The sequence below is a fragment of the Pristis pectinata genome, chromosome 32 (assembly GCF_009764475.1).
Source record: "Pristis pectinata isolate sPriPec2 chromosome 32, sPriPec2.1.pri, whole genome shotgun sequence".
Classification (NCBI taxonomy): domain Eukaryota; kingdom Metazoa; phylum Chordata; class Chondrichthyes; order Rhinopristiformes; family Pristidae; genus Pristis; species Pristis pectinata.
In genome coordinates, this window is record NC_067436.1 from 17,478,905 (window position 1) to 17,498,989 (window position 20,085).

The window sequence follows — 20,085 nt, forward strand, 5'->3', positions numbered from 1 at the left end:
GGTGCTTCAGATGATTAAAGGTTAGACAGAGTAGATGTGAGAAAGTTGTTTTATCCCTCAGGGAAATCGAGAACGAGCAGCAAAATGATGCAGAGGTTAGCCTGATCTCGGGTTCGATCCTGATCTCGGGCGGGTGCTGTCTGCTCCCGGTTTGCACTTTCTCTCTGTGACTTGTGTAGGTTTCCTCTCACATCCCAAAGATGTCTGGGCAGGTTTACTGGCTGCTGTAAATTATCCTTAGTGTAGCTTAATGGCAAAAGAAAGGGTTTTGTCAGGCATGTGAGAGAGAGAGAGAGAATAGATACGGAGAAGTAAGGAGAGAGGGAATAAAATTAATGGGACTGTTCCCCCAGGAGCTGGACTGAATGCGATGGACTGAGTGGCCTCCTGGCTTCTTATAAGCATAAGATAGTCACATGGTTACAGCTGCACTGTTTGGGAAGGGAAATAGAGAGGCATTCTCCGAGGAGAAAAGGTGAATGGAATTCTCTGCCCTGAAATGCAGGGGTCAAATGAAGCTTTGTCTTAGGGTAGAATGTGCAACAATCACTAAATGGAGACAGATGAAGGAAAAATTCAGCAGATGGCACATGGCTGGTTTATTGTTTGCACAGATCTGTGTACATTGTGATATGTAATCTAATTGAAAGGCCCTAGGGTCTGAACAGACTCCCTCTGGTCCTGCTGTCAGCAGTGTTGCAGACCCACTAAAGAAACAACTCATAATGAAAATGATTATTAAGAACAGGAGAGGCCATTAAGTCCCTCATGCCTGTCCTGCCATTTGGTACCTTAGGACCCTGAGGGGTCCCAGAGGAACAATCTCATTAATCTGATTCCCTCTCTCCTTCCTCCTCTGTCCTATTACTCTCTCTCACACGAGCTCATCAACTCTCTCAGGACCTCGGTGGGACTGTGTCTCCAGTGTTCTGTCCTTGCCAGAACCTCCTACCCTTTCTGTCGTTACTTTAGAGTTCTTGTCTAACCACTCCGTCTTGTGCCGGTATGAAAAAACTGCATTTCTATAGCTTCTTAAGGAATGTTCCAGCTTTTTAAAAAATATACATTTTTGGGATTTGGGCATCACTGCACGGGCTGCTTTTATTGCCCACCCCCAGCTGTTCTTGAGAAGGTGGTGGTGAGCTGCTGCCATCCTTCTGGTGGAGACGCTCCCGCTGTGCTGCTGGGTGGGGAGTTGCAAGCTTTAGACATAGAGCTGGAGAAATGTTTCCAAATCAGGATGGTGTGCGACTGGGAGGGGAGCCGGCAATCGATGGTGCTCCCGTCCGCCCCTTTGGCCTTTATGACGGTGGAGGTCACGGGCTGGGAGTTAGTGAGGTATCTTTGAGGCATGGTCACTAGAGCTGGAAATGTAGAATGCAATCTGTGCACAGCAAGCTCCTGTCAGTTCTCCCTCCCCACCCACACCCATACCCTGCACCACCCTCACCAGTCCTCCCCCACCCCCCCAATCCATCCCTGTTGGTCCTCAGAGAGGGGGGGGGGGTGGCAGAGTGTGTGCCCCGTGACTCAATGTCCCCACCTCTGCTTCCTGCTGAAGAAGCTGCAGTGAGCTCCTGTTCCTGGAACAGTGCCAGAGCGCCTGGAGCTGTATCCAGGATCCACGGTCACTTGATCCTAGCTCCAGAGGTGGAGGGTGGTGGAGAGACAGCTGAGGGAGCTCTCCAAGGGAAGGAAGGTCAGAGAGAGAGACGGGCGCTATAGAAACGAATGTCTATCCTTCCAATGGTGTTGTAGGAGTCCTCCGACAGCCCTGGCTTTGGGACAGGAGGGGATCTCCATGCAGTTTGCTGTTGGGGAGAAGTTGAGGGGAGGTTGTGCGTGGGATCGGATTACTCCTTCTCTTCGATCCAGCGTACTGTTTGGTGTATGAAACTCCAGTTTCTACAGCTGCGACCACCTCCCCCTCTTCCGCACCCCCTGCCTCCTCCCCCGCGCCGCTTCTCCTGCCTCTGTTCTCAGAGCTGCTTTCATCACTTTCCCCTCTCCAGCCGTAGGTTTGGGCTGTGTTTAGCCGAGTCACCTCATTAACTGGGACGGGTTTGGACTGCGAAGCTTCTCAGCTGCCGTCCTGCCTGCCTCTGGCTTGTGCTCCAGGCTACCTGGCCCCAGTAACCACTCCTGTGTGATAGAGACCAGGCCCTAAGTGTCTGTTGGCTATTCGCCACTGGAAAGCAGCGCAGTAATGATCATGAACTGAGTAACGTTTTGGCCGACTCATTCCATCTCCCAGAGACCTGCCCACCCAAGCACGGTCTGGGATCTTGCTGATCGATACTGCTCAGCAGAGTACTGCGCAGCACAGCAGGAGGCTGAGGGAAGGCGAGCCTGTTACCCAGTGGCTTTGCTTTTGTGGAAAGCCACACTCAGAGATAAAGAGGAACTGATGGATTGAATGGAAAGTGCTGAATGTTTTTTTAAATTATTTTCTAGCCCATTGAGCTGGCTCTGCGCCAGCCCCAGCCCCAGTGGAGTGATGCACTGCGTTAAGTGGAGGCATGGGGCCGCCTGTGTTATTGCATGGAGGTCTTCCATATGTTGCCTTTCTGTGCACAAACCATGAAGGGCATCATATCCGTACCACGTCTGTGTGCGCACGCCTGTGTCTGATTCTGCGGGGTGGAGGGGTGGTGTGTATGAGCTTGTGTGTAGGTGTGTGCGTATGCATGCTGCAGTTCCTTCTGCATCGAGGGCAGAATCAAACTTTATTGATGTTTCAGTCCAGTTTCCGAGGTTCCTTTCCTGATGGTACCAGCAGACACTGCCCAGCGGTGTGGGGGGTGGTGGGGGGTGGAAGGTAAGGTTTGGGCAGCTGTACCATTAAATTGCTATGAGGAAGGGAGAATGGTGACTGGGTCACGGGCTGTGTAAGGAATGGAGTTGGGTTGCCAAACATCAACAGATAACCAGAGGCACAGATAAGAGATGGCCAGATGCTGGAATCTGGAGCCACAGACAATCTGCTGGCGGAACTCAGCGGGTCGAGCAGCATCTCTGGGGGGTGGGGGAGGAATTGTTGATGTTTTGGGTCCTGGTGCAGGGTTTCGTCCTTAATCAGTGACAATTCCTTTCCCCCGCACAGATGCTGCTCGACCTGCTGAATTCCACCAGCAGATGTTTGTTGCATCAGCGGGTAACATTCCCAACAGCAACCAAAAGAGTTGGTGCTGCAGTAGCTCTCAGCCAGAAATAATTTCAGTGCCTTGAGTTATTGCCGGTGATTCTTGTCCAGACAGTTTGCAGTCTGAGCCTTGCACAAACTGGCGATGTGCTCGAATAAAGAACTTCTACCAAACCAGAGTAGGGCGTCCTGAGCATGTCATGATGTGGTGTGCAGGGACTGAGCAGATGTTGTCCGATATTTCATCCCTCTCCCATCCCTGGTGCTGACACCATCTCCACACTGGTTGATTGTTCAGAGCATCACTGAGTCTCGGGCACCTTGTCTGGGATCATGAGGAGGTTTTTAATGAGGGAGATTCCAACACTAGGGAAACACGTTTGTTAGACGAGCATGAATAATCCAGTAGGGAATATGGGAGAATCTTCCTGCCCAGGGAGCAGTTTGTATGCAGAATCCAAGTGAATAACCTGGATGTGTTTAAGGGGAAAAAGAGCCGAGGGGTATCTGATTGTGGAAGAGAGCTGGGAGAAACACTGTGTGGGGTACGGATCAGTTGGGTCAATCAGCAGGACATTCAGTCTCGTTGTGTACCATCTGGGGATCTGGACACCATGGGTTTAGGGAGTGGGAGGAAGACAGTGGGATAACATTGTGTGTGGGAACATTGGTATCTCCCCACTTCCCACTTGGAGTCCTCCCTCAATTCCCAACCCAGCATCGAGCCGGCATGGGACCTGCCTGACAGGTGCTGCTCCAAGGAACTCCGGGAATGTCACCCCTTGAAATTCACAGGCTAGCAGGATTCCTCGACCGATCTGCAATGTGTCGCTAGCTCTCCAACATGACGTGAATATTAAAGCAACACACAAAGTGCTGGAGGTGCTCAGCAGGTCAGGCAACATCTGTGGAGGGGAATGGACAGTCGACGTTTTGGGTCGAGACCCTTCATCTGGTCTAGATGGAGGCCCTCAACCTGAAATATTGACTGTCCGTTTCCCTCCACAGATGCTGCCTGACCTGCTGAGTTCCTTCAGCACTTTCTGTGTTGCTCCAGATTCCAGCATCTGCAGTCTGTGTCTCCTGATGTGAATATTAGCCTGGCTTTGAAACATTGGCTACTCTCTGATGTTAAATTTGCCATGGCCTTGCTCACTGGAGGCTGTGTTTGACTCTGCATTACGGAAACAAGCTGGTAACCTATCTGTAGTGGATTATTGAGCACTGAGCCTAGTCCAGCGTGTTGTGGGAGATGAGCGTTGTAAATGTGAGTGACCCACACCATCACAGTCACCACTGCACTCCCTGACCCACACTGGCTCCTAGCCAAGCAACTCCTTGGTTTTAATATCCTTACCAACTGTTTAATTGTTCCTCTCTCACCCCTTCCTCTCCCTGCCTGTGCCTGTACCCTCTCTCTGGCCTCCTGCAATCCCAGCCTCTTGACCATCCCTGGTTTTAGTTCCTCAACATTGGTTTATGCTTTATGCTCCAAGTCAGTACGGCACAGGAACAGGCCCTTCGGCCCACAATGTCTGCACTGACCATGATGCTCATTTAAACCAACCCCAGCTGCCTGCACAAGGTCCATATCACCGTATCTCCTGCCTGTTCATGTGTCTGTCCAAACGCTTCTTAAACACTGCTGTCATATCTGCTTCCACCAATTCCTCTGGCCGTGCGTTCCAGGCACCTACCTAATCCTGTGTGAAACAGATAAAACTCCTTTAAACTTTCTCCCTCTCTCCTTGAACCTATGCCCTCTAGTATGTGACATTTCTACCCCGGCAGCTGAATTTTTCATTGTCGGTGCTTCAAGCTCTGGAATTCCTTCCCTGAAGCTCTCTCCATCTCTTTCTTCCTTTAAAAACACTCCCTAAATTCCACCCCTTTGACCAAGCTTTTGGCTGTCAGTTCTAACTTGTGGCATTCTGTCCAGTTGTGGTTCTGTGAAGCACCTTGGGATATTCAAAGGTGCAAGTTAACTAAAGTTATTTTCAGTGAAATTTGGGAAGTTCAAAGATCTCTTGTTCTCCGAGCCCAAAGCTTTCCAGTTCACTCATTGCATTTATTTTTCTTAACTCGTTTATAGGATTTGGTTATTGCTGGCAAGAACACCATTCATTGTTCATCCCTAATTCCCCCACGAAGGTGGGACGTGAGCTGCCTTCGAGCGTCATCACTCTGGCAAAGGTGCCCCCATTATACAGTTGGGGAGGGTGTTCCAGGGTTTAGCCTGATTAAGGGAACATCTCAAACTTCCATACACAACCTGCAACACAGTTCTGATATTGGGAAGGCAAGGAGTGCCTGTGAAGACTCATCCTGCATCATTGTAAATGTCATCGTGGGATCACCAACCCAGGATGGTGTGAGACCTGGAGGGGAACCTGTAGGTGGTGGTGTTCAGGTACGCTGCATCTTGATGTGAATCAATTGAAGGTTGAACTTGTGCATTAAAATAGTTCATGCACCTTTGCAATGCAATAATTTGATCATGGGCTGCTTAAAGATGATTCAGACAAAACATGGCTTTGAGTTAGCAAGAGAAGATGAGTACAGTTCCACTGAGCTCAGAATGCAATCCTATGCTGAAACTCGCCAAGAGGAAGTATGAACATTCACAGGCACGCCTTGCCTCTGCATTGCAGGTTGTGTACGGAAGTTTGAGACGTTCCCTTAATCAACAACTGACAGTGCACCAACCAGACATCTGGAGTGAGGCAGGCTGGCCAGCCAATTCCCCAAACTTGGCTGTCTTATGCAGTGTGTCCACAAACTTTAATATAATTATTCTTTTTTTGTGTGTCTTGGAATTGCAATAGGGCCCTGACACGCTCAAAAGAAAAGCTTTTATTAATTACATTTGGGGGACCATTGCAAGTCTGTCTGCTGGGAATATCATTTCAGTCATCGACCTGTCAGAATTCAGGAGGCTAAAGAAAAAATTGCAAATCAACGTGAAATTTCATCGAAAATAATGGAAATTGCTGAACCTGTTTAATATTTATGAAATACACTGAAGCGAATACTTCAATGCATTGTGTTATATAAGTGGATTAAAATTATGCTAAGTAGAAAACAGGGTTCCAGAGTTTGAAGATGCACAGTGTTGCAGGAAGAACAGTCCTGAGCAGGATGTGGTGGCATAGGCTATCACAATCCTGAGAATTAATCAAGTAACAAATCCATTAAATAGGTTTTCCAGTTTAATTACACACTTGTTTCATTCATACAGTCATACAGCATGGAAACAGGCCCTTCGGCCCAACTCATCCATGCTGGCTGTGTCACCCAGCAAGCTGGTCCCATCAGCCTGCGTTTGGCCCAGTCCTCTAAACCTCTCCTATCCACATACTTATCAAGGTGGCTTTTAAATGTTGCTAATGTGCCTGCCTGAACCACTATTTCTGGCAGCTCATTCCAAATACACACCATCCTTTGTGTGAAGAAGCTGCCCCTGATGTCCCTTTTAAATCTCTCACCTCTGAACTTAAACCTATGCCCTCTTCTTTCCCCCTCCCTGGGGAAAGAGACCACATGCTTTCACCCTGTCTACGGCCCACGTGATCTTGTACACCTCTATCAGGCCACCCCTCAATCTCCTACGTTCCAGGGAATAAAGTCCTAATCTACACAACCTCTCCTTGTAACTCAGGCTCCCAAGTCCAGGCAACAGCCTGGTAAGTCTTTTCTGCACTCTTTCTAGTTTAATAACATCTTTCCTATACCAGGGTGATTAAAACTGTGCGCAATACTCCCAAGTGCGGCCTCACCAATGTCTCATACATTCATTTTACCCTTATTTTCAGTAGAGTAGGGTAGGAGCTCTACTTAAAATGACTGACTGAAAAATCTATCAGAATTTGTGGTGCTTTTGCTCTTTGGCCGTGGCACCTGACAGGTACACAAAATTATGAAGGGGACAGATAAAGTACGAGGTGAGAAAGTTTTCCCCAGAGAAGGTATCAAACACTCAAGGGCATCAGTTGAGGGTAAGGGAACCTTTTCTCCCCAGAGGGTAGTTGGAATCTAGAACACACTGCCTGTGTGGGTGTTAGATGCAGGTACTCTTAGAACATTTAAGAATTATTTAGGTAAGCACTTGATTGACCAAGGCGTAGGAGGCTATGAACCAAGTGCTGGTAATGGGGATTAATATAGATGGGTAGTTGATGACCAGCATAGGTGTTCTGGCTGAAGGAGCTGTGTGACTGAGTTGGTCAGTCTACACTGACTACCTCCTGGTCACACAGGCGGAGTCTGATGTGACTGAGTTGGTCACACAGGCGGAGTCTGATCCTGTTGCTTCCTTTGCCTCCCCACAGAGAGGGGACGAATGGCTTGAAATTGTCACACAACATTTACGAACCCTGATCCTACAGAGAGCCAGTGAGTCTGGTCCCGAATTATTCCAGTAACCAAGCTTATAATGACATTTATATAATTACAGGCTGGCTCAAGATCACTATGATTTGTTGAGCTAGATTTCACCAACTTCCACCATTTAGCTCTTCCTGAACACTGGTAGCCATTGTTCCACTGCACTCTACAGTCTTGGTTATCTGTGCTGTCTGAGCCAACTTCCACTGAGGTTGCCAGTGGGTTTAGATTGGTGGGGCATCATCTTCACACCCTCCCCTCCATCCCCATAAAGACCCTGCTCACACTTTCTCCCCTCCATTCCCACCTTTCTGCTCCAACATCAGTGACCTCCCTCTGCTTAAATCTCTCTGCTTGCTAATTTTCTCCTTGTGCAAGTCTTTTCAAGGTAAACCTCTAACCATGCATCATGTCAACTCCCCAGACGTTTTGCCTTTCCTGGATCTCTTCCTCTGCTCTGCAAAGTGCCTCGATGAGTTTATTACATAAAAGATGAAATGTCACTACAATATTTGTGTGCAGCCTTCATTTCCTTTGTATTCCACTGTTGTCAGCTTTCTCGTTCCGACTTTTGAAATCCCTTTGCTGAAACCTCTATATCTTCTCCAGTTCCTTAAAGCCCTTCTCACGGGCTGAGCTCTTGGCACCCTTCCCTTAACTCTCCATCCATCACACTATCAATACCATCGTGAAGCTCTTTGGGACATTTCTGTGTTAAAAGCCCTGTCTGAATACAAGTTACTGTTCCTCTGGCTTCTAAATAAATCATCAGCATACTTTTAAGCAGACAATCAAATTGAAGCAGTTCCACAGTCGGTTGTTTGGCCAAAGTGTTGCCTGAAGCTTCACTCAGCAAGCAGAGACATTGGCTCTGTGTAGTAAGCTGTGCTTGGAGGTCTCAATTCAAGGTGACAGTGATGATGGGGTATACTTCCCAAATTGGTGTTACTCTTCTCCTTTGGACCTCACCTCTCAGCTCCAGAAACCTGGGTTCAGTCCTGACCTCAAATGCTGTCTGTGCAGAGTTTGCATGTTCTCCGTGACCGTGTGGGTTTCCCCCGGGTGCTCCGGTTTCCTTCTGTATCGCAAAGGCAAGCGGGTTGGTAGGTTAATTGGCTGCTGTATATTGTTCCCAGTCTATAGGTGAGTGGTAGAAGCTGGAGGGATCCCTATGGGAAGGTAGGGAAAGTAAAAATGGGATTAGAATAAATAGTTTGCTGGTCGATGCAGGCTCTGTGGAATGAAGGGCCTGTTTCTGTGCTGTAACTTATTACATTGGGTTAAATGTTTGATTTTGCTATCCAAACAAAGCACTTGAGCATGTGTCACTCTCCAGGAATAGTAAGTAGCCAGGGATAAACTGGCTGGGGCTGTGGTAGCCCTCGGTGGAAGTGTGTCAGACAGTCCCCACCACACTGGCCCCAGTGCCTTGTTTACAGCAAGGTCACACCAGTCATGGCCTTTGGCTCTGCTGTCTCTGTGTCTTAGCTGCAAGGACACCCAGCTGTGTCTTGGGCCAGTGGAAGTTGTTTCCATCAAATCATCTGCTCTAGGAAGCGATGGGAATGTGCGGCCTGCTTTATCTGTTGCTCAGCATTGCACATTTTGGGTAAGCAGGAAGATTAGAACAAACCAAGGAAGTGGGTGATAGGTGTGGGGTTTGCATGTTTCCCCCATGCCTGTGGGTTTCCTCCCGCATCCCAAAGATGCAGGTCGGTAGGTTCATTGTACCTATGGTGTAGATGAGTGGTGGAGTTGATGGGAATGTGGGAAGATTGTATTACAGGGAAAATTGTGTGGGGGGGGGGTGGGAAGGATGGGATTGCTCTGAGCTGGCATAGACTTGATGGGCCAAATGGCCTTGTCATATTGAAATGATATAATGTTGGAGAGCATGTTCACTGAAGTAGGACTGGAAGATCATGTGGTTAAGGCAGCACAAGGAATCCTTGCCTGGAACAGGCTCTTCAGCCCATACTGTTGTGCTGAACTAATTAGTAATCAAATGCCCAACTAAATTAATCCCTTCTGCCTACAATGTCCATATCCTTCCATTTCCCATCCATTTCCCATACCTATCTAAGAGCCTCTTGAATGCCTGTATCTGCCTCCACCACCACCCCAGGCAGCCTGTTCCAGGCACCCACCACTGTATATAAAAAATTTGTCCCACACATCTCCTCTGAACTTACCCCCTCTCACCTTAAATGCATGCTTTATGGGCCAAGGCACAGACTACAAGAACAGGGAGGTTATGCTGGAACTGTACAAGCCACTAAATCACAACTAGTGGGTATTTCACATGCAGAGGAGATGAATCAGGATGTCATCAGGAGCTGGAACTTCGCAGCTAGGAGGGGAAACCATCAAGGCTGTTTCACTGGAACAAAGGAGTTTAGTGTAGACTTAACTGAGGTGTACAAAATGATGGGTTTAAAATCAGTTGTACTATTGACCCATTTCCCCAAAGTAACCAAAATCTGCAGGACTGTGGACCAAGAGCTGGGAAGCAGGTTGATCTGAAGTCCATTTTTAGTTTTCATGGACTCAATGGGCCAAATGGCCTCCTCTTGGTCATACTGCAACGTTGTTTTCAGCATTATTAAAAACATTCTGTGGCATTGACAGTGAGCCTACAGATAGACTGGGGTCACTTCAGGGTCCAGCCATCAGATGCAGACCCAGGCAATGAGCTCCGTAATCTTCATCCCTGTGGTTTGTGATGACCGTCTACCCTCACTGGGAATTGTCACCAACAGTCAGCTGTTCTCCATTGCTGGCTGCAGATTAATTCCATGGGTTCTGGACCTGGAAGTGTGCTCAGATGTATTGATTCTGACAGTGAGCCCCAGGCCTTGTTGGAAAGGTGCTGCAAGAGGATCAGATTCTCTCCCTGAAGAGTCTCTTTCATTTAACTTAATCTTCTCTTGACATCTAACAATAGCTTTCAAGAGTGTTCCTTGCAGAGATCCCCATACAAGGAGCAATGTGGTGCTGAGCTTACAGTCAATTGAAGGTGGTTGGGGGGTGGTGGAAGAAGAGGGGTAGCCGTGACAGGAGACTCCAGCACTGTACTATTCTCTTGTGAAGTAAGCCAGAACTGAGGGGCCAGTATTGGGTTAGTTCCTCAAGTATGGAAGATAGCGAGGAACCTTAGGTAGGTGTGAGTATGTGATCAAAGACCCCACCCACCTGGGTCATTCTCTCTTCCATCAGGCAGAAGATACAGGAGCCTGAGGGCATGTACCACCAGACTTAAGGACAGCTTCTATCCCACTGATAAGACTATTGAACAGTTCCCTTATACTATGAGATGGACTGACCTCATGATCTACTTTGCTGTGACCTTGCACCTTATTGCACTTCCTCTGTAGCTGTGACACTTTGTACTGTTATTGTTTTTACCTGTACTACATCAATGCACTGTACTAACAGAATGTAACTGCACTGTAATGAATTGACCTGTACAATTGGTATGCAAGACAAGCTTTCCACTGTACCTCAGTACAAGTGACAATAATAAACCAATACCAATGAACAAGGACTTAAAGTTGGTGAGCTGAGACAGCTTGCACATAACATCTTGACGTGACTAGGGTTGAAAGAGGCCCCCTAACATAGCAGGTGGAAACTTCCAGAAGCATTAGAATGATGGAAAATTTACAGTACAGAAGGCAGCCATTCAGCCCCTCATGTCTGTGCCTGTCAATGCAGCTGAATGCCAACTTCAGTCACTGGGCATGTGGGTCTTTGTACACCTCCAAGTGTTGGAGAAACATGATGAGGGTCTCTGCTTCTCCCACCCTTTCAGGCAGAGGGTTCCAGACCCCTATCTCCCCTCTAATCTTTGTACTAATTACCTTAAATCTCTGCCCCCCTCTGCTCAGGGGGATGGGGAAATATTTGAAGTATTATTACTGTTGCATGTACCTAGACAGCAAAAAGCTTGGCTTTGCATGCCATACACAAGAAGAGGTAATAAAAACAACAGGATGCAGAATATAGTGCTAGAGTTAGAGGAAGAGCAGTGAAGTTAGACAAAAAGTGCAAGGGCCACGATGAGGTAGATTGGGAGATCAAGAGTCCATCTTTTAGTGTACGAGAGGTCTGTTCAAGTGTCTGATAACAGTGGGATAGAAGCTGTCCTTGAGCCTGGCTGTATCTGCTCTCAGGCTTTTGTATCTTCTGCCTGATGGGGGTGTGGGGGAGAGAGTGACCAGGGTGCAAGAGGTCCTTGATTATGTTGGCTGCTTTCCCAAGGCAGTGGGAAGTGTAGACTGAGTCAATGGAGGGGAGGCTGGTTTGCATGATGGACTGGGCTGAGTGAGCAGAGATGGCAGTGGGGAACTGGCACAGAAGATGAGTTGAGATCAGCAAAGATAAGCCACAATGATATTGAACAGTGGGGCAGGCTTGATGGGCCAAGTGGCCTGCTCTTATGACCTTCCAATTTACTTTATCCAGGCCTCAATTTTATTTGGTTTAATCCATCCCACTGAGCCTTCCCTGTTCCAGAGGAAGCAAGCCCAGCCTGTCCAATGTTTCCTCACAGCTACAACCTTCCAGGCCCAGCAACAGCCCTGTAAGCCTCCTGTACTTCCTCACCTATAACATTGGTGAGCAGGACTGTACACACTCCTCAATCTGTGGCTGAACAAGTCTTGCCTACAGTTCCACTAACCTCCCTGCTCTTAGTTCCAAGTCTCAGCTAATAATGAAAAGCATCCCTTATGCTTCAACCAATTACTGAGCAGCCCTGCTTTTAGAAATCTGTGGACATACACTCCAATGACCCTGTTCCCCTACACTGCTCAATATCTTTGCATTTATTGTATATTCCCTTGCTGCACTTCAAATGCATTACCTCACATCTCACTTAAATTCCATTTACCATTTTTCTGCCCAACTGATCAGACCATCTCTATCTTCCCACAGTCTAAAGCTTTCCTCCTCCCTACTAACTGCACAGGTGATTTTTGTAACTAGGGATATGTAGCTGCAGTTTGAACTTGCAGCAACCTTTTCCCCATCTATTCCAGGGTGCACCTCCCACAGTAGAATTTGCTGTTCTGTAGAAGAACTTGGCATGCTGCAGGGATGTGAGGGGAAAGGCAGTCCTGCATTTCAATAGCACCTTGCATGTTCCTTTTAGGATGTCCCAAAGCCCTTTACAACTAGTGAAGTGCAGTCATTGTTGTAGGAAATGCAACCAATAAGATAATCCACAAGCAGCAGAATGATTTTGACCAGGTATTCTGTCTTAGTGACAAGTATTGGGCAGAGGGACCATAGAACACTACAGCACAGAAAACAGGCCATTCAGCCCTTCTAGTCTGTGCCAAAATATTATTCCACTAGTCCCATTTACCTGCACCTGGTCAATAACCCTCCAGACCTCTCCCATCCATGTATCTATCCAATTTATTCTTAAAACACTCATGAGCCTACATTTACTACATCAGATGGCAGCCCCTTTCATGCTCCCACCACTGAGTGGGGAAGTTCCCCCCAATGTTCCCCTAAGCCATGTCCTCTTGTACTTCTCTCCTAATCTAGTGGAAAGAACCTACTCGCATTAACTGTCTATACCCCTCAATTTTGTAAGCCTCTATCAAATCTGCCCTCATTCTTCTATGCTCCAAGGAATAAAGTCCTAACCTGTTCAATCTTTCCCCATAACAACTCCTGAAGACCCAGCAACATCCTAGTACATCTCCTCAGCACTCTTTCAATCTTACTGATATCCTTCCTATAGTTAGGTGATCAGAACTGCACACAATATTCCAAATTTGGCCTCAATCTCACCATAACATCCCAATTCCTATACTCAATACTTTGATTTATGAATGCCAGGATACCAAAAGCCTTTTTCACAACCTTGTCTGTGACACCACTTTCATGGAATTGTGTATCTAAACTCCCAGATCCCTTTGTTCCTCTGCACTCCAGTGCCCTACCATTTACTGTGTATGTCCTACCTTGATTTGTCCTTCCAAAATGCAACACCTCACTTGTCCGCATTAAATTCCATCTGCCATTTTCTGGCAGATTCTTCCAGATGGTTCAGATCCCTCTGCAAGCTTTGAAAGCCTTCCTCGCTGTCCACTACACCTCCAATCTTAGTATCATCAGCAAACTTGCTGATCTAATTTACCACATCATCCTCTAGATCAATGGCTCCAGCACAGATCTGAGGCACACCACTAGTCACAGGCCTCCAGTCTGAGAAACAATCATCCACTACCACTGTCTTCTCCCACAGAATTTCAAATCCAGTTTACAACCTCTCCATGGATACCTAGTGTCTGAACCTTCTGAACTAACCTCCCATGTGGGACCTTGTCAAAGGCCTTACTAAAGTCCACATAGACAACATCCACAGCCTTTCCTTCATCTACTTTCTTGGTAACCTTGTAAAGCTCTACAAGATTTGTTAAATACAGTCTACCATGCACAAAGCTATGCTGACCATCCTTAATCTGCCCTTGGTTGTCCAAATACTTGTATACCCACTCTCAGAACACCTTCCAATAATTTACCTACTACTGATGTCAGGCTCACTGGCCTGTAATTACCTGGTTTACTTTTAGAGCCTTTTTAAAAAAACATGAGCTACCCTCCAGTCAACTGACACTACACCCATGGCTAAGGACATTTTAAATATGTCTGCCAGGGCTCCTGCAATTTCTACACTAGTCTCTCAGTGTCAGAGGAAATATCTTAGGCCTGGGGGATTTATCTACCTTTATACCTTTATTCCATGACCCTACTGCTTGTTTCCCTTCCATATCCACTATGCCAGTTTCCTGAGTAAATACTGATGCAAAAAACTAAAATCTCCATCCTGAGGCTTTCACACAGATGACCACTCTGATCTTCTAGGGGACCAATTTTGTCCCTTACTATCCTTTTAATATACTTGTAGAAACCCTTCAGGTTTACCTTCACATTATCTGCAAAAGCAACCTCATGTCTTTTTTGCCTTCCTGATTTCCTTTCATATTTTCTTACTTTCTATACTCTTCAAGTACCTCATTTGTTCCTAGTTGCCTATACCTGCTATACACCTTTCTTAACTAGATCACCAATATCCCTTGAAAACCAAGGTTCCCTATGCTTGTTAACTTTGCCTTTAATCCTGGCAGGAACATGTAAACTTTGTACTCTCAATTTCACCTTTGAAGGCCTTCCACTTACTGAGCACATCCTTGCCAGAAAACTTATCCCAATCCACTCTTCCTAGATCCTTTCTCATTTGCACAAAATTAGCCTCTCCAATTTAGAACCTCAACTCAAGGACCAGACCCATCCTTACCCATAATTAACTTAACTAATGACATAATGGTCACTGGACCCAAAATGCTCACCTACACACTTCTGTCACCTGACCTGTCTGGTTCTCCAATAGGAGATCAAGTATTGCATCCTCTTTCATTGCTACCTCTATATATTGATTTAGAAAACTTCCCTGAACACATTTGACAAATTCCAAGCCATCTAGCCCTTTCACAGTGTGAGAGTCCCAGTCATATGTGGAAGGTTAAAGTCACCTACTATTACAACTTTGTTTCTTACATTGGTCTGCTATCTCACTACAGATTTGTTCCTCCAATTCTGACCATGGGGCAGTCTATAATACAACCCTATTAGTGTGGCCACACTTTCCTGTTCCTCCACTCCACCCATATGGAGTCTGTAGACAAGCCCTCCAGGCTGTCCTGTCTCCAAACAGCTGAGATATTTTCCCTGACTAGTAATGCCACTCCTCCCCCTCTATCACATCCGAAGGAATGGAACCCCAGAACATTAAGCCGCCAGTCCTGCCCCTCCTACATCCAAGTCTCACTAATAGCACTGTCATAATCCCACATGCCAATCCACACCCTAAACTCATCTGCTTTACCTACAATACTTCTTACATTGAAATAGATGCATCCAAGAACATTTCTATCACATACAAGCCTTTGATCTGTCTATACCGGCAGTCCTTGCATGACCTTTTTCCTCCTCACTATCTGCTCTAGCACTCTGGTTCCCCTCCCTCTGCAAGTCTAGTTTAAACCCCCCAGAGCAGCACTAGCAAGCCTACCCACAAGTAGGTTAGTCTCCCTCTTCAGGTGCAAACCATCCCATCAGAACAGGTCCCACCTTCCCTGGAAGGAAGCCCAATTGTTTAGAAACATGAAGCCCTCCTTCCTGCACTATCTCCTTAGCCACATGACCCTCCTATTTCTAGCCTCACTAGCTTGTGGCACAGGTAGCAATCCTGAGATTGCAACCTTGGAGGTCCTGTCCTTCAACTTTGCACCTAGTTTTCTAAACTTTGCAGGACATTCTCCTCATCCACATCATTGGTCCCTACATGGACCACAACATCCAGCTGCTCACTCTCCCACTAGAGAATATTGAGAACTCAATCCAAGATATCACAGACCCTGGCACCAGGGAGGCAACAGACTATCCAGGATTCTCCATCTGTCCCCTTAACTATCAAATCCCCTATCACTACTGCTCTCTTTTCCCTCCTTCCTTTCTGAGCCAAGGGGCCCATCTCCGTGGGAGAGACACAACCACTGCAACTTGTCCCTAGTAGGTCATCCCACCAGCAGTATCCAAAACAGTATACTTATTGTTGATGGGAACAGCCACAGGGGTGCTCTGTTCTTTCCATCTATACCCCTTCCTGACAGTCACCCAGCTACCTGCCTCCTGACTTTTAAGGGTGACTAGCTCCCTGAAATTCCTGCCTATTTCTGCCTCATGAATGATCCAAAGTTCATCCAGCTCCAGTTCCCCAACTCAGTTTGTCAGGAGCTGCAGCTGGAGGCACCTTTTACAGGTGTAGCCATCAGAGACAAGTGTGCTGTCCCTGACTTCCCACATACAGAGCACTCAACTGCCCTAACTGCTGCCATCACTACCTACTCTCAAGTTAATTAAATTAAAGGAACTTACCAGCCTTACCTCTCAGGGAGCAACCGCTTCCTCAGCTCACCAAAGTCTCAAGGCTCCTACCCTGAGCCACCCACACACTGGCTGCTCCTCACTAGCCACTCCAGTTACTCCTCCTTATATTTGTCCCTGCCAATTACCTCAAGTACACACTCCCTCTAATCAAGCACTCAACACTCTGTTTAACCCTTCAGTTGCCCTCCACTTATTAAGCTTTTTAAATACACTCACCGTACCTGAAAGGGAACTGCTGCTCCAACGGCTGCCGGGCTGCTTCTGTAAAAGGAGAAGTTGCCTGTTCCTTGAAAGAATAGCCAATGGATTGTCCACATCCATCCTAGGTGGGGGAGGGGGTGTGGTAGGGACAGGGTCCCGGTTTAACACCTCATTTGGAGTCAGCACTTCTGACAGTGTCACACTCCCTCAGTACTGCACTGGCGTGTCAGCCAGAGGTTTTGTGCTCGGGTCTCTGCAGCAGCCTTCTGACTCCAGGTAAGAGTGCTAATGGACGAGATACCATTGACTGATTAGTGCCACGAGATCGTTAACAATGAAGCTCCCAAGCAGACAGAGTTTAATGCTTCATCCCAAGGATAGCAAGGAGCTCTGTCTTTCATGTGAGTGTATCAATCTGATGATCTTAAGCTAAGGCTGTGATATCTTAAGTCAGTGTGACAGAAAGAAGCCCACTATTGCAGCTGAACTCACTGTGTAGATTATCAGAGGGAAGATGGGTATTGACTTCCATAATATTGAAGGAATGTTTTCAATATTCATTGAAGAAAACTGCTTGCGTGGAAAGCTGAGAGCTTGCTGTCAGAAGATGCCATTGGAGCCTTGCTAACCATTTATTGACTCCAAGCTAAAGACATCCCAGGAGGGAAACAATTAAGCTCCAAACAAATCTCATATCAGCCTTCTCAATCAGTTTAAGGAGATTCGCATCAATGGTTTCCTGCATGTTAACACATTGCTTGACCTGGTTCTTGTTGAGATTTCACAGGGCTTCGGGGAGACCCCTCCTGTGTGCAGTTCCCGTCACTGAACCCAAGGAAGGGTATACTTGGAGTCAGTGCAGAACTGATGAGGGGGTCGCCTTGTGAGTAAGACCAGCCTGTGTACACAAGTTCAGAAGAGTGACTAATCTTACTGAGACTTGCCGGTTTCTGAGAGGAGCTGACAGGGCAGATGCTTGGACACTTTTTTCCCCCCTTGACTGGAGGATATAGAACCAGGGGGCACATTCTTAGGAAAAGGGATTGGTTATTAGGACTGAGAAGTTTCTTTGTGCAGGAGGGGTTGTGAATCTTGGGAATTGTTTCCTCCAGAGATTTGTGGATGCCGTATCTTTGAACACGTTCAAAGCTGAGATTTTTTTTGGACTAAGGGAATTGGTGGGTGTGGGGTTTTTGGTGTTAAAGAGGACAAGGCACAGGGTTAGGTGTGATCTGATCGACTCAGTAGGGCATGTGGCCCACTGTTCTAACTCATCCAAGCTGTGAGTCAGTGGGCAGCAATGTTGTCCCTGAACCAGAAGGTTGTGGGTGTAGGTATCACTCCAGAACTGAGTGCAAGAGTCCAACCAGTCACCCAGGGCAATACTGAGGGAAAACAGAACAGAACAGTACAGCACAGTACGGGCCCTTCGGCCCACGATGTTGTGCCGACCTATATAAACCTACTCCACGATCAATCTAACCCTTCCCCCCTACACAGCCCATGACCCTCCATTTTGTCTTACATCCATGTGCCCGTCTAAGAGTCTTTTAAATGTCTCTCTTGTATCAGCCTCTACCACCACCCCCGGCAGTGTGTTGCAGGCACCCACCACTCTCTGCGGGAGTGCTGCCTTGCAGGAGTAATCACCCTCAGGAAGTGATGTTAAACAGGCCACAGCTGCCTTCTGCTGATAATGTTATGTAACAAAGCACCACATATGTTTAGCGATGCTCCTGTGAAGTGATGTTACTGCATTGAAATACACTGTAGCAATGCAAGCTGTTGAGTTCCTGGGCTCAGAACTTAGTACCCTCTTCCTACTAAATCAGCGATTTAATCTGTCCAGTGACTGTGATGTTGTAGCTTTCCTCCAGCTCTGTAAATGCAAAGTTGGCTGGTTATCAAGGGATAAACCTTCTGCCTGTAGGTGCTGATGAAGAATTGTATTCTGTTTGCATGTCACATCCTTGATGATCTGTCCACTGCTGGGGCTCTCAGGTGGTGGCCCTCCATCTCGTGATTGCAAAGTGAACCTCGATGTTGGTAGGATTGCTTGAAGCCATCCAGGAGACTGTGCCTTTGACTACCTGCTCCCTCCCCAGCCCTGGAATTGCCTCCATAGACTGCTCTGCCTCCCTTTCAGAAGCTTCTCACTCCCAATTCAACCAGATAAGGAGATGTTCAGGCTGCTTTTATTCACCGTGCTCCTGTGAAACACCTTGGGCATTTCATAATGTGAAAGGCACAATTCAAGTTGTTGTTGTTCACAAGGGTGGGTAACTTCAGATGTCTCTACAGTGCAGCGCTCAGGGATGCGGTTTTGCTCGACATGCATTCTTTTGGAGAGACATTAAACTGTATGTTCAGACAGGTGTCAAGGACCCCACAGACTGGGGAACTCTCCCACTGATTTGGCTAACATTTTCCCAACCAACAGTATCAAAATACAGTGGGCAACGCATTTTAACTGTGGGATCTTGCTCTTCCTTGCGCCCGTAATTGAAGCACTTTGAGGCATTCCTGAATGGTGCAATCTGTCTAAGGCCTCCATGCCATTCTTTTAATCGATAGCATGGTAATGCCATGGATGGTTACTGGGCTGACACCCAAAGTTCTGGACCATTGATCCAGAGGAAACTGTTCCAATCTCATCATGGGAACTGGAAAATGTTAATTCAAGAAATCAAATAAACCTGGAATTTAAAAACAAAAGCTAGACAGTAATGATCACCATGAAACTACAGGCTCAAGGACAGCTTCTATCCCGCTGTTATAAGACTACTGAACGGTCCCCTAGTACAATAAGATGGACTCTTGTCCTCACAATTACCTTGTCATGGCCTTGCACCATATTGTGTGCCTGCACTGCACTTTCTGGAACTGTAACACTTTACTCTGCATTCTGTTATTGTTTTCCCTTGTACTGCCTTGATGCACTGATGTGATGAAATGATCTGTATGGATGGCATGCAGAGCAAAGTTTTTCACTGTACATGTGACAATAATAAACCAATTGACCAATTTGTTGTAAAAATCCATGGGGTTCCCGAACGTCCTTCAGGGAAGGAACTCTGTTGCACTTGCCATTCTGGCCTTTGTGTGACTCCAGACCCATTAATAATTAATCGGAGCTCAATTCAGGAGCAATAAATGACATTGCCTGGGATTGCCACATAACATAAATGAATAAATTTTAAAAAGGATATCTTGTAGGAAGGCTTGATGTAAATACTTGGTCCAAAAGTTACTCAGTGAAACCCAATCCTCTCATCAGAGGTTAGACACTCACAGCACAAAAACCTATCAAGTCTGATCATCTTGGACTACACCCACCCTTTGTGAGAAGGAACTGACCCAATCCTGTTGTGCCCTAGAGCTCTTGTGTTACA

At 46.9% G+C, this 20,085-nt stretch overlaps 1 protein-coding gene across 2 annotated transcripts in view; it reads left to right on the plus strand.

Annotated features, from left to right (window-relative positions):
- Positions 1-20,085, plus strand: part of LOC127585338 (SH2 domain-containing adapter protein F-like) — a 180,106-nt gene that overhangs the window by 43,294 nt on the left and 116,727 nt on the right. The window lies entirely within an intron of this gene.